Source organism: Terrapene carolina, unplaced genomic scaffold, assembly GCF_002925995.2.
Source record: "Terrapene carolina triunguis isolate 2854851 unplaced genomic scaffold, T_m_triunguis-2.0 Scaffold49, whole genome shotgun sequence".
NCBI lineage: Eukaryota > Metazoa > Chordata > Testudines > Emydidae > Terrapene > Terrapene triunguis.
The window spans coordinates 3,744,521-3,751,684 of NW_020664400.1; positions in this window are offsets into that span (position 1 = coordinate 3,744,521).

The following is a 7,164-nucleotide window of genomic DNA, read 5'->3' on the forward strand; positions in this document are numbered from 1 at the left end:
ACCGCAAGTCTCACAAGCAATCTCCTTAGACACTCCAGTTTCCCAGTATTACCACCAGTGCCACTCGTTATGGGGACAAATGGTTATGAAAACCAATACCCCAGTAAAAGAAAAAGGTTCTCCTGATCCCAAAGGACCAAGCCCCAGACCCAGGTCAATATACATATCAGATCTTACCCACAAATCACGCTGTTGCCAATCCTTTAGAATCTAAAATCTAAAGGTTTATTCATAAAAGGAAAAAGATAGAGACGAGAGTTAGAATTGGTTAAATGGAATCAGTTACATACAGTAATGGCAAAGTTCTTGGTTCAGGCTTGCAGCAGCGATAGAATAAACTGCAGGTTCAAATCAAGTCTCTGGAATACATCCCCCGCTGGGATGGGTCCTCAGTCCTTTGTTCAAAGCTTCAGCTTGTAGCAAAGTTCCTCCAGAGGTATGAAGCAGGATTGAAGACCCAATGGAGATGAGGCATCAGCCTTATATAGTCTTTTCCAGGTGTAAGGACACCTCTTTGTTCTCACTGTGGAAAATTACAGCAAAATGGAGCCTGGAGTCACATAGGCCAGTCCCTGCATACTTTGCTGAGTCTGAAGGCATATTGGCCTTCTCTCAATGGGTCCATTGTATAGCTGATGGTCCTTAATGGCTAGGCAGAGCTAATTCCAGCTTGTCTGGGATGTCACCCAGAAGCATAGCATAAGTTTGCCATACAGACAGTATAGAGCCAATATTCATACTTCAACTACAAAACTGATACACACATATAGATAGCATAATCATAACCAGTAAACCATAACCTTGTCTTAGACACCCCATTTGACCCCCTTTATACAAAATTTGGGTGCCACTACAGGACCTTGGTTGCAACAATGATCTATATGGTCCCAGTTTATGTCAATAACGTCACAGCAGGCTAAAGTAGAAATGTAAGGGTCAGCTTTTCTAGCAGGCAGCTGCTGTAAACAGGCCTTGCAAGGCCAAAAGATAAGCAGGCGTATGGGAACTTTTCTAATTGTAACAGCTAGAGAAGGGAGGGGTGGGAGTAGTAAGAGGGAGTAACAAACAAAGACTTACACAGAAACTGCTTGGGGTATAAAAGGTAAAAGTTATTTGTATTTGTTGCACTGGATTTGAGACATGCTGGTCTCCTAGTGTCATTTCAGAGCTCTGAAATAAACTTGGCTTGCTTTCTCCCCTCGGTGTCTTTATTGGTGCTAAGCACACCGGGCCACGGACCATTTTAGTCCGCCTCGAGCCCCTCAGGCGGGAACATTATTAATCTCTTCTCATATGGAAGCTGTTCTATACCCCTAATCATTTTTGTTGCCCTTTTCTGAACCTTTTCCAATTCCAATATATCTTTTTGGAGATGGGGCGACCACATTGCATGCAGTATTCAAGATGTCGGTGTACCATGGATTTATATAGAGGCAATATGATATTGTCTGTCTTTTTATCTATCCCTTTCTTAATGATTCCCAACATTCTGGTCGCTTTTTTGACTGCCGCTACACATTGAGAGGATGTTTTCAGAGAACTATCCACTATGACTCCAAGATGTCTTCTTGAGTAGTAACAGCAATTTAGACCCAATCATGTTGTGTGTATAGTTGGTATTATGTTTTCCAATGTGCATTACTTTGCATTTTTCAACATTGAATTTCATCTGCCATTTTGTTGCCCAGTCACCCAGTTTTGTCAGATCCCTTTGTAAGTCTTCGCAGTCTGCTTTGGATTTAACTATCTTGAGTAGTTTTGTATCATCTGCAAATTTTGCCATATCGCTGTTTACCCCTTTTTCCAGATCATTTATTAATATGTAACAGACCCCTCGGGGACACCACTATTTACCTCTCTGCATTCTGAAAACTGACCATTTATTCCTGCTCTTTATTTCCTAGCTTTTAACCAGTTCCTGATCCATGAGAGGACCTTCCCTCTTATCTCTTGAGAGCTTACTTTGCTTAAGAGCCTTTGGTGAGGGACCTTGTCAAAGGCTTTCTGAAAATCTAAGTACACTATATCCACTGGATCCCCCTTGTCCACATGCTTGTTGACCCCCTCACAGAATTTGAGTAGATTGGTGAGGCATGATTTCCCTTTACAAAACCCATGTTGACTCTTTCCCAACAAATTATGTTTATCCATGTGTCTGACAATTTTCTTCTTTACTATAGTTTCAACGAGTTTGCCCGGTACTGAAGTCAGGCTTACTGGCCTGTAATTGCTGGGATCGTCTCTGGAGCCCTTTTTAAAATTGGCATCACATTAGCTATCCTCCAGTCATTTAGTACAGAAGCTGATTTAAATGATAGGTTACAAACCACAGTTAGTAGTTCTGCAATTTCACATTTGAGTGCCTTCAGAATTATTGGTTGATACCATCTGGCCCTGGTGACTTATTACTGTTTAGTTTATCATTTTGTTCCAAAACTCCCTCTAATGACACCTCAATCTGGGACAGTTCTTCAGATTTGTCACCTAAAAAGAATGGCTCAGGTTTGGGAATCGCCCTCATATCCTCAGCCATGAAGACTGATGCAAAGAATTCATTTAGTTTCTCCGCAACAGCCTTTTTGTCCTGGAGTGATCCTTTAACATCTCGATCGTCCAGTGGCCCCACTGGTTGTTTAGCAGGCTTCTAGCTTCTGATGTACTTAAATGTTTTTTTGCTATTACTTTTTGAGTCTTTGGCTAGCTGTTCTTCACATTCTTTTTCGGCCTTCCTAATTATATTTTTACACTTCATTTGCCAGAGTTTATATTCGCTTCTATTTTCCTCACTAGGATTTGACTTCCACTTTTTAAAGGATGCCTTTTTGCCTCTCACTGCTTCTTTTACTTTATTGTTCAGTCAGTGTGGCACTATTTTTAGTTCTCTTACTACGTTTTTTAATTTGGGGTATACCTTTAAGTTGTTCCTCTAGTATGGTTAAAAAGTTTCCATGCAGGGATTTCACTTTTGGCACTGTACCTTTTAATTTCTGTTTAACTAACTTCCTCATTTTTGTGTAGACCCCCTTTCTCAAATCAAATGCTACCGTGTTGGGCTGCTGTGGTGTTTTCCCCACCACAGGAATGTTACATTTAATTATATTATGGTCACTATTGCCAAGCAGTCCAGCTAGATTCACCTCTTGGACCAGATCCTGTGCTCCACTTAGGACTAAATCAAGAATTGCCTCTCCTCTTTTGGGTTCCAGGACTAGCTGCTCCAAGAAGCAGTTATTTAAGGTGTCAAGAAACTTTATCTCTGCATCACGTTCTGAGATGACATGTACCTAGTCAATATGGGGATAGTTAAAATCCCCTATTATTATTATTGAGTTTTTAATTTTTATAGCCTTTCAATCTCCCTGAGCATTTCACCATCACAATCGCCATCTTGGTCAGGTGGTTGGTAGCATATCCCTACTGCTATATTCTTATTATTTGAGCATGGAATTAATCTATGATACAGTCTGGTTTATTTAAGATTCTATGCTTTCTTTCACATTTAGTGCCCTTCCCCCACCAGTGCGACCTGTTCTGTCCTTCCGATATATTTTGTACCCTGGTATTACTGTGTCCCATTGATTATCCTCATTCCACCAAGTTTCTGTGATGCCTATTGTGATGTTGCACTCTATATGATTTTATGAAAATATGCTAATGAGTGTGAATATAATGTAACTGGAATATGCTTCATGCAAAAGGTCTTTTGTAAGGAATCATTACGAAGCTTATAATCTACTGAGTGTGGTCATCCTATCTGTATAAATGTATCACTCTTGTATCTGAAACTAGAAATATGAAATATAACTCTGAGGTCCTATTGTAGTTATGCAAAGTGTGGGCCATTAATGATGGTTTGAAATCTTGATGGCTCCCATTAACCAGGACAACTGACTGTGGATGGCTCTGTTTGCTTGCAGGTCTTCCTGTGAGTCAGGCTGGGAGAAATGAAGGCTTGGGGCCTCACAGGACATGTGACCATGTCCCCTGGTACTGAAATCCATCTTAAACCTGGCGCTTTTCCATTTAGAAGGCGGGGGGAGGGGTTCCAGAGAGACAAAAGATTCCTGCCTTGTGCCAAAGCTATATAAGGGGGTGGAACAGAACAAATGGGGCTGCAATAATGAGAAATCCCCTAGCTACCACCTGAGCTGGAACAAGGGCTGTACCAGGGGAAAGGGTTGTGGACAGACTAGGAAGGCGTCCAGTCTGTGATACAAGCTTATTGGAACATCTCTGAGGGTGAGATTTCATCTGTAATCACTTTCTTACTGTATTAGGCATAGACTCGTGTGTTTTATTTTATTTTGCTTGGTAATTCACTTTGTTCTGTCTGTTATTACTTGGAACCACATAAATCCTACTTTTTGTATTTAATTGTGGCAAATTGCTGGCACTACTATGATGGGTCTCGTGCTTTCTCTTCTTGGGGGGGGGGCAGGGGAGGTTCAGGGCACAGTTTCTTGCCCCTGAACTGGGATATTAACTGCCCCACTAGTGTCCTAGAGGAGGGGAGTGGAGACGGAGGGACCTGGGCCCACCCTCTACTCCGGGTCCCAGCCCAGGGGCCCTAGGGATAGCAGTAAACCACTTGAACTAGCGGTTCCTTCCCCTGGGCTACTTCCCTCTCCTGCCCTTTAGCTTGTGGGGGCTTCCTGCCCTCCCTCTGCACAGGTGGTGCCCCTTTACCTAGGGTCTTGGTCTTCTTAGCCCACCACAGCACTTCTCCAAAGTTTCCTCTGCTTCCCTCCAAATTGCTCTCTGCTCCCACACCAATCCACTCTGTTTCTATTCCTTCAAACTGTTCTCTGCTCCAACACCAATCCTCTCTGCTTCAACTCCTTCCCCTGTCTGATTGAAGCAGGGGTTTTTTATCAGGTGACTGACTTCAGGTGCTCTAATTGGCTTCAGGTGCTTTAATTAATCTATAGCAAACTTTCTTCCCTCTACCGGGAATAAGGCTCCCTTCTAACCCTCTCCTGCTGCCCTCTGGCCATGCTGTATCACATTAATAAAATAACTTTTTAATTATTATTTAACCCAGAGTATGTATTAATACCTGGGGGGGAGAACAGCTGTGCATATCTCTGGTCTTCCTGAGTAGCCCCGCACCCTGGTTAAGCAGGGAGAACTGGAAGTCCTGGTACAGTCAAGGAATTATGATGTGATTGGAATAACAGAGACTTGGTGGGATAACTCACATGACTGGAGTACTGTCATGCATGGATATAAACTGTTCAGGAAGGACAGGCAGGGCAGAAAAGGAGGGGGAATTACACTGTATGTAAGAGAGCAGTATGACTGCTCAGAGCTCTGGTATGAAACTGCAGAAAAACCTGAGAGTCTCTGGATTAAGTTTAGAAGTGTGAGCAACAAGGGTGATGTCATGATGGGAGTCTGCTATAGACCACCAGACCAGGGGGATGAGATGGACGAGGCTTTCTTACGGCAACTAACAGAAGTTACTAGATCGCAGGCCCTGGTTCTCATGGGAGACTTCAATCACCCTGATATCTGCTGGGAGAGCAATACAGCGGTGCACAGACAATCCAGGAAATTTTTGGAAAATGTAGGGGACAATTTCCTGGTGCAAGTGCTGGAGGAACCAACTAGGGACAGAGCTCTTCTTGACCTGCTGCTTACAAACCGTGAAGAATTAGTAGGGGAAGCAAAAGCGGATGGGAACCTGGGAGGCAGTGTCCATGAGACGGTCGAGTTCAGGATCCTGACACAAGGAAGAAAGGAGAGCAGCAGTATACGGACCTTGGACTTCAGAAAAGCAGACTTTGACTCCCTCAGGGAACTGATGGGCAGGATCCCCTGGGAGAATAACATGAGGGGGAAAGGAGTCCAGGAGAGCTGGCAGTATTTTAAAGAATCCTTATTGAGGCTGCAGGAACAAACCATCCCGATGTGTAGAAAGAATAGTAAATATGGGAGGCGACCAGCTTGGCTTAACAGTGAAATCCTTGCTGATCTTAAATGCAAAAAAGAAGCTTACAAGAAGTGGAAGATTCGACAAATGACCAGGGAGGAGTATAAAAATATTGCTCAGGCATGCAGGAGTGAAGTCAGGAAGGCCAAATCACACTTGGAGTTGCAGCTAGCAAGAGATGTTAAGAATAACAAGAAGGGTTTCTTCAGGTATGTTAGCAACAAGAAGAAAGTCAAGGAAAATGTGGGCCCCTTACTGAATGAGGGAGGCAACCTAGTGACAGAGGATGTGGAAAAAGCTAATGTACTCAATGCTTTTTTTGCCTCTGTCTTCACAAATAAGGTCAGCTCCCAGACTGCTGCACTGGGCAGCACAGCATGGGGAGGAGGTGAGCAGCCCTCTGTGGAGAAAGAAGTGGTTCACGACTATTTAGAAAAGCTGGATGAGCACAAATCCATGGGGCCGGATGCACTGCATCCGAGGGTGCTAAAGGAGTTGGCAGATGTGATTGCAGAGCCATTGGCCATTATCTTTGAAAACTCATGGCGATCGGGGAGGTCCTGGATTACTGGAAAAAGCTAATGTAGTGCCCATCTTTAAAAAAGGGAAGGAGGAGGATCGGGGAACTACATGCCAGTCAGCCTCACCTCAGTCCCTGGAAAAATCATGGAGCAGGTCCTCAAGGAATCAATTCTGAAGCACTTACAGGAGAGGAAAGTGATCAGGAACAGTCAGCATGGATTCACTAAGGGCAAGTCATGCCTGACCAACCTGATTGCCTTCTATAATGAGATAATAGGCTCTGTCGATGAGGGGAAAGCAGTGGACGTGATATATCTTGACTTTAGCAAAGCTTTTGATACGGTCTCCCACAGTATTCTTGCCAGCAAGTTAAAGAAGTATGGGCTGGATGAATGGACTATAAGGTGGATAGAAAGATAGCTAGATCATCGGGCTCAACGGGTAGTGATCAATGGCTCCATGTCTAGTTGGCAGCTGGTATCAAGCGGAGTGCCCCAAGGGTCGGTCCTGGGGCCGGTTTTGTTCAATATCTTCATTAATGATCTGGAGGATGGCATGGATTGCACCCTCAGCAAGTTTGCAGATGACACTAAACTGGGAGGAGTGGTAGATACGTTGGAGGGTAGGGATAGGATACAGAGGAACCTAGACAAATTAGAGGATTGGGCCAAAAGAAATCTGATGAGGTTCAACAAGGACAAGTGCAGGAC